Source organism: Carassius gibelio, chromosome A1 (assembly GCF_023724105.1).
Source record: "Carassius gibelio isolate Cgi1373 ecotype wild population from Czech Republic chromosome A1, carGib1.2-hapl.c, whole genome shotgun sequence".
In the NCBI taxonomy this organism is placed as follows: domain Eukaryota; kingdom Metazoa; phylum Chordata; class Actinopteri; order Cypriniformes; family Cyprinidae; genus Carassius; species Carassius gibelio.
The window spans coordinates 17839594-17847526 of record NC_068371.1 but is presented as its reverse complement, the minus strand read 5'-3'; the positions used below and the strand labels follow the sequence as shown (position 1 = coordinate 17847526).

Below are 7933 nucleotides of genomic sequence, written 5' to 3'. Positions count from 1 at the left end.
AAGGCTCAGCCAATGATCACCTCCAGGATGATCAAAGACAGTCTGGAGTTACCTGTAAGTACTGTGACAGTTAGAAGACGTCTGTGTGAAGCTAATCTATTTTCAAGAATCCCCCGCAAAGTCCCTCTGTTAAAAAAAGGCATGTGCAGAAGAGGTTACAATTTGCCAAAGAACACATCAACTGGCCTAAAGAGAAATGGAGGAACATTTTGTGGACCAATGAGAGTAAAATTGTTCTTTTTGGGTCCAAGGGCCACAGGCAGTTTGTGAGACGACCCCCAAACTCTGAATTCAAGCCACAGTACACAGTGAAGACAGTGAAGCATGGAGGTGCAAGCATCATGATATGGGCATGTTTCTCCTACTATGGTGTTGGGCCTATTTATCGCATACCAGGGATCATGGATCAGTTTGCATATGTTAAAATACTTGAAGAGGTCATGTTGCCCTATGCTGAAGAGCACATGCCCTTGAAATGGTTGTTTCAACAAGACAATGACCCAAAACACACTAGTAAACGGGCAAAGTCTTGGTTCCAAACCAACAAAATTAATGTTATGGAGTGGCCAGCCCAATCTCCAGACCTTAATCCAATTGAGAACTTGTGGGGTGATATCAAAAATGCTGTTTCTGAAGCAAAACCAAGAAATGTGAATGAATTGTGGAATGTTGTTAAAGAATCATGGAGTGGAATAACAGCTGAGAGGTGCCACAAGTTGGTTGACTCCATGCCACACAGATGTCAAGCAGTTTTAAAAAACTGTGGTCATACAACTAAATATTAGTTTAGTGATTCACAGGATTGCTAAATCCCAGAAAAAAAAATGTTTGTACAAAATAGTTTTGAGTTTGTACAGTCAAAGGTAGACACTGCTATTTTTTTGAACACACCCCTTTCAACTAATTGCCCAATTGCACAGCCTTAAGAGCGTGCATATCATGAATGCTGGGTCTCATTTGTTTTCTGAGAATCTACTGAACCTACTGGTAACTTGTTTGCCACGTAGCAATAAAAAATATACTAAAAACCTTGATTATTCTGGTTAGTCACATTGTACTGCTATTATTTTGAACAATACTGTACATATTGGATTGTTTTATATTATTACAGTTGTTTTCAGTCGCAAACAAGCATTTGTCCAAGCAGTTGGACAAAGAGTGATATTTTTGGAAACAGAAACAGAAAAAGACAAACACTAATGTATGGACGAGGAAGAGTAAGAGCAAGGGCCCAGTGAGAGGAGCAGGAGCAGTGAACAGTGAGAAGAGCAGGAGCAGTGAGAGGAGCAGGAGCAGTGAGAGATGCAGTGAGAGGAGCGGGAGCAGTGAGAGGAGCAGGAGCAGTGAGAGGAGCAGGAGCAGTGAGAGGAGCAGGAGCAGTGAGAGGAGCAGGAGCAGTGAGAGGAGCAGGTGCAGTGAGAGGATCAGTGAGAGGATCAGTGAGAGGAGCAGTGAGAGATGCAGTGAGAGATGCAGTGAGAGGAGCAGTGAGAGGAGCAGGAGCAGTGAGAGGAGCAGGTGCAGTGAACAGTGAGAAGAGCAGGAGCAGTGAGAGGAGCAGGAGCAGTGAGAGGAGCAGGTGCAGTGAGAGGATCAGTGAGAGGATCAGTGAGAGGAGCAGTGAGAGATGCAGTGAGAGATGCAGTGAGAGATGCAGTGAGAGGAGCAGGAGCAGTGAGAGGAGCAGGAGCAGTGAACAGTGAGAAGAGCAAGGGCCCAGTGAGAGGAGCAGGAGCAGTGAACAGTGAGAAGAGCAGGAGCAGTGAGAGGAGCAGGAGCAGTGAGAGATGCAGTGAGAGGAGCGGGAGCAGTGAGAGGAGCAGGAGCAGTGAGAGGAGCAGGAGCAGTGAGAGGATCAGTGAGAGGATCAGTGAGAGGAGCAGTGAGAGATGCAGTGAGAGATGCAGTGAGAGGAGCAGGAGCAGTGAGAGGAGCGGGAGCAGTGAACAGTGAGAGGACCAATGAGAGGAGCAGTGAGAGATGCAGTGAGAGATGCAGTGAGAGGAGCAGTGAGAGGAGCAGGAGCAGTGAGAGGAGCAGGTGCAGTGAGAGGATCAGTGAGAGGATCAGTGAGAGGAGCAGTGAGAGGAGCAGTGAGAGATGCAGTGAGAGATGCAGTGAGAGATGCAGTGAGAGGAGCAGGAGAAGTGAGAGATGCAGTGAGAGGAGCAGTGAGGGGAGCAGGAGCAGTGAGAGGAGCGGGAGCAGGAGCAGTGAGAGGAGCAGTGAGGGGAGCAGGAGCAGTGAGAGGAGCAGGAGCAGTGAGGGGAGCAGGAGCAGTGAGGGGAGCAGGAGCATTGAGAGGAGCAGTGAGAGATTGTTTTTATTTTACCCCCCCCCCCCCCCCCCTCCTTTTTTTATTCTGGGCTTTTTTCTGTTGTTGTTTTTTTGTTCAGAATGCTCTTATGTGTTTCATGGATATTTTGTTCACTGTAAGCAATACTGTCAAACCTTTTCTGTTCTATCATACCGTGTTTCTACTGTACCTCCTGCAGTAAACAGTAAAGGAAAAATAGCTTTTTACTGGAATGCTTTTGAATGTGAACATTACTGTACATTTGGACATACAGTTCCTAACCAAGAAATTTAGTGTAAAACAGTGAATTGCATGTTTTGCATGCAAATACCTGTAAAACTGAGACTGAAAAGTCTATGCAGTTTTTGTAATGTCAACAATAGCCAGTATTTTGAAACCTGGTGTACTTTGATTGACTGCATGTACCTTTTGAGGTGAAAACAAGTGTTATTCTTTGACAGAATAATTTAATTTTGAGTCAGATTTCCAGTGTTTTGGTAAAGTTGGTGTGTTGACAGAAAGATGTGTTCTATTTTGAAATGAAGATTTAGTATAAATTTAACAAAATGTGTTTTCGAGAAGAAAATTATCCATTTGGCCAATTGTGTTTTGTAGGTGTTAGTCTGTGATAAGAGTTTAGAAAAAGTATCTGAAGTATGGGTAAGCGCTTGTTAGCGATTGAAAAAAACTGTAATGTAGACAATGTATTAAAGGATTAATAAAATAGTTACAGTATTTGGTTTTGTGGTTATCATGATCTAAATGCATGATACTGGATGACCAATGGTTAATTTTAATAAAACTCAAACAGTCAGATTATTACATTTTACCAAATAAAATTGAGGTCGTTTTAAAAGATGTTACTGTTTTTGTTAATGAACATAAATTTTACATAGTAAATCTGCTCCTAACTGAATCTAATACTGCTGCAAATCATTGTCAAATATGCATTTTGAGACAAAATATATCTAATATTAATATTGCTGCCTGCACTGTAAACTGTGCTGAAGATCCATGCCATCAAAGTCAGGCAACACAAACCTGTTTCAAGACTTGAAACAATATCCCCCATTAGCACATCCAGGAACTAAGAAATACATTTTCCAATAAATATATTTATTTTGTTAAGGAAAAATAACAAATGTTTGAATGTTCTACCTCAGATTTGTGAAATGTTCACCTGTTTGGCAAGTGTTTGTCATGATATGTTCTGACAATAAAGAGTAGTTTAAAACCACAATTAATGCTCTGGTTTCTACAACTTTCACTTAGGAGCAAATATCTGCCTTTAAACTTGAAAGAAATAAAGATTTGACATTTATTGTGATAATTATCGATATCGACTAATATAAAACAATTATCGTGATAACTTTTTTGCCATATCCCCCAGCCCTAGTTATTAGTTACTAAACTGCTTAGTCATTTATACTTGCCTTTATATTTGCTGATGAACTGCTCTCGAAGCCCAGGCTTGTCAGTTTTACAGGTAATGTGATGCTAAGCATCCTGCAGAGGTTTCCTACGTCTTTTATTTCCCAGCATGGCGACTTTCTTTCTTGAAATGACTGGAAAAAATAAATACAAATAAATATAAGGTGAATGAAATAAACAAGCATATTTTAAAAAATCCTGTTGATCTTACTGGAATTGTTCACCAAAAACACACATAATTAACATACTAACCCTCATATCCAAACCGGTGTTGTGTTTTTCTGTGGAACAAATCTTTATATTATATATATTTTTTTTTTAATGGAAATGTCATTAATGCCAAAAACCATTGGTTCTTGTGTGTCTTGTAACCACAATTGATGTCAATCTATATTTGATTTAAGAGCTAAAGTATATGGGAGATTTTCAGTCAATAACCAGCTAGATTTATATGGACTATTTTTAATGTGCTTTTTGTCTGCTTTGGAGCTTGAAACAAAATACAATTTTTATAAAGTATCAATTCATGGTCATTGTGCAAAAAAATCTCAGTGAAGATAAATTATTAAAATAAAACATTCCACTAAAAAACCAATTCGGGGGCAAATAATGTAATAATGTATTACATAAAATATAATATATAAAATAATGATATTAAAAAATGAGAATGAATTATTTCAAATTACTGTTGATATTTTACAACACTTTTGAGAAAAACAATGATTTAGAAAACTACCACTGACTCGGTTGTCTTGATTACTTTGTAGAACCTAAAGTACTATTATATGAAAAATAACAAAATTATATTTAATAGTCAATTTTATATATACAATTTGTTTTCATTATTGCAACAAATCATCAAATGACACAGGCTTAGAAGCAAACTCAAATACAATCGAGAAGTAAATAAAACCCTATTACAAAAAATAACTAAACCACTAAAATAAACATACATCGTACTATATTTCATATTACACAATGTATTTAGTTATCATGCATTTTCAGGACAAGTCTTGATCTCACCTTTCCTCCTGGTGGGTTGTTTGTCGTCTGTTTCGCGCGTTCCATCGTCACGTGTCTGCATTTCCCGGGAAAACACCACCGTCGCTGACTTGCGTAAATGACGTAGTTACGTATTTGGATTTCACGTTGAAATTGTGACTACATTTATTTGGCCTAATAGAAAATTATCTGGTGGCAATGATATTTGTTTTGACCACAGTACTGTTTCTTCAAACTTAAAAAAAAAATGTGATGAAGTTAGTCTTTCTAGTGGACAGAGCACATGATCACTTTTTAACCGAGCACCCACCTCAAACTAGGAACCAGTGCGCATGTCCGTACAAGCACTGGTTTAAAAGAGCAAAAAGTACCCGGTGTGCACTTATTTTTATAAAATAACACCACATCATAAAGTTTTTAAGAGAATTACAAATAAGAATATTCAAAACGTGCAGGTCTGCTGTAAACTAGAGCTCACAAGACTTTTGTTAGTTCATTCATTCATCTCATCTGCAGCGAGTCAGTCAGAGACAGTGCTGTGGGGGAAGGGCGCGCGCGCGATCAGAGAGTGCTGTGGGGGAAGGGCGGCTGATCACAGTATGAGCAGCAGAAGCAGATCTCAGCTAGGGCTAGGGCTAGGGCTATAGGGCTATAGTTGAAAATCAAAGTAAGAACTAATAAATCTGTAAACAAACATTTAAACGTGCCAGCTTAATTCATGATTCTTTTAAACACTTTTGTTCTTTTGTATGACTATAACTGCTCTCTCTCTCTCTCTCTCTCTCTCTCTCTCTCTATATATATATAGAGAGAGAGAGAGAGAGAGAGAGAGAGCGATACATAGATATATAATTTCTTGAATCATTCTTAAGATTTTCAAACCAGTAAGTGCACTGGTTTGTAAAAAAAATGTACCCAACGTGTACTTAATTTTCTGAAATAACACCACATCATAAAGCTTTTAAGAGGATTACAAATATGAATATTCAAAATGTGCAGGTCTGCTGTAAACAAGAGCTCACAACTGTCTAAATGAGCAACCTAGATCTCTTGAACAGACATCTTATTTTCTATTACAGTTGTTTTCAGTCGCTAACAAGCATTTGTCCAAGCAGCTGTCATATTTTCAAAACTCTAAACACAATTAGCAAAGCATCTGTCTATTGTGGCCATACCATTCACTCATTTCATGTCGTTTTTACACAATATGGAGTCATTGAACACATTTCCACAATGCTTACATTTTCTGAACAGACAAGCTATACCTCCCAACAAAATTATGGATCGTTTTTGTAGTATTTACAAATGTTAACACACAACATCCCACAATAGCAAAAACAATGTTCCAAACCTTAGATACAGTATAAAAACCTCTGCTTCTGCAATTAAATCAGTTCAAAAACAATTTATCTTAGCTGATTTATGTTGTGTAAATTGGGCCAACCACAGCTGATTCCAATCTGGCTTAGACTCAATCGCAGGGGTTATTTTTTTTTCTATTACATTGACACTTATACAATACAGTAAAAGGAGGACTTTGAAGAGTAATATTTTTGGAAACAGAAAAAGACAAACACTGTAATGTATGGACGAGGAAGAGTAAGAGCAAGGGGGCCAGGGAGAAGAGCAGGAGCAGTGAGATGGATATTCTGTTCACTGTAAGCAATACTCTCAAAGCTTTTCTGTTCTATCATACCGCGTTTCTACTGTACCTCCTGCAGTAAACAGTAAAGGAAAAAAATAGCTTTTTACTGGAATGCTTTTGAATGTAAACATTACTGTACATTTGGACATACAGTTCCTAACCAAGAAATTTAGTGTAAAACAGTGAATTGCATGTTTTGCATGCAAATACCTGTAAAACTGAGACTGAAAAGTCTATGCAGTTTTTGTAATGTCAACAATAGCCAGTATTTTGAAACCTGGTGTACTTTGATTGACTGCATGTACCTTTTGAGGTGAAAACAAGTTATTCTTTGACAGAATAATTTAATTTTGAGTCAGATTTCCAGTGTTTTGGTAAAGTTGGTGTGTTGACAGAAAGATGTGTTCTATTTTGAAATTAAGATTTAGTATAAATTTAACAAAATGTGTTTTCGAGAAGAAAATTATCCATTTGGCCAATTGTTGTGTTTTGTAGGTGTGAGTCTGTGTTAAGAGTTTAGAAAAAGTATCTAAAGTATGGGTAAGCGCTTGTAAGCGATTGAAAAAAAACTGTAATAGCATTTATTAATCAAAACAGTCAATTGAAGTCTGCAAACCCACAGCAGGGCTGATATGCAAGCATCTCATCTGCAGTGAGTCAGTCAGAGACAGTGCTGTGGGGGAAGGGCGCGCGCGCGATCAGAGAGTGCTGTGGGGGAAGGGCGGCTGATCACAGTATGAGCAGCAGAAGCAGATCTCAGCTAGGGCTAGGGCTAGGGCTAGGGCTATAAAATCAAAGTAAGAACAAATAAATATGTTAACAAACATTTAAACGTGCCAGCTTAATTCATGATTCTTTTAAACACTTTTTGTTATTTTGTATGACAATAACTGCTCTCAAACATGATAGTCAAAATGCTTTGTCATTTTGTCAATATAACAGTGAACTATCATTCAAAAAGTGAAACTTGTATATTATATTCATTCATTACACACAGACTGATATATTTCAAATATGTTTCTTTTAATTTTGATGATTATAACTGACAACTACGTAAAATCCCAAATTCAGTATCTCAGAAAATTTGAATATTACTTAAGACCAATACAAAGAAAGGATTTTTAGAAATGCCGGCCAACTGAAAGGTATGAGCATGAAAAGTATGAGCATGTACAGCACTCAATACTTAGTTGTGTCTCTTTTGTCTGAATGACTGCAGCAATGTGGCGTGGCATGGAGTGGATCAGTCTGTGGCACTGCTCAGGTGTTATGAGAGACCAGGTTGCTCTGATAGTGGTCTTCAGCTCTTCTGCATTCCTGGGTCTAACATGTCACATCTTCCTCTTCACAATACCCCATAGAAGACAAGTTTGCTGGCCAATTAAGAACAGGGATACAATGGCCCTTAAATCAGGTACTGCTTTGGCAGTGTGTGCTGGTGCCACATCCTGTTGGAAAATGAAATCTGCATCTCCATAAAGTTGATCAGCAGCAGGAAGCATGAAGTGCTCTAAAACTTCCTGGTATACGGCTGCGTTGACCTTGGACCTCAGAAAACA

General features: G+C 38.4%; 1 long non-coding RNA gene across 1 annotated transcript; it reads right to left on the bottom strand.

Annotated features, from left to right (window-relative positions):
* Window positions 1-2843: 2843 nt before the first annotated feature.
* Window positions 2844-7372, bottom strand: LOC128001231 (uncharacterized). Its single transcript, XR_008174502.1, has 3 exons — window positions 4751-7372; window positions 3980-4008; window positions 2844-3861 (listed from the first exon to the last, which is right to left on the bottom strand). It is a non-coding gene; the product is annotated as an uncharacterized LOC128001231 (long non-coding RNA).
* Between the last annotated feature and the right edge of the window lie 561 nt (window positions 7373-7933).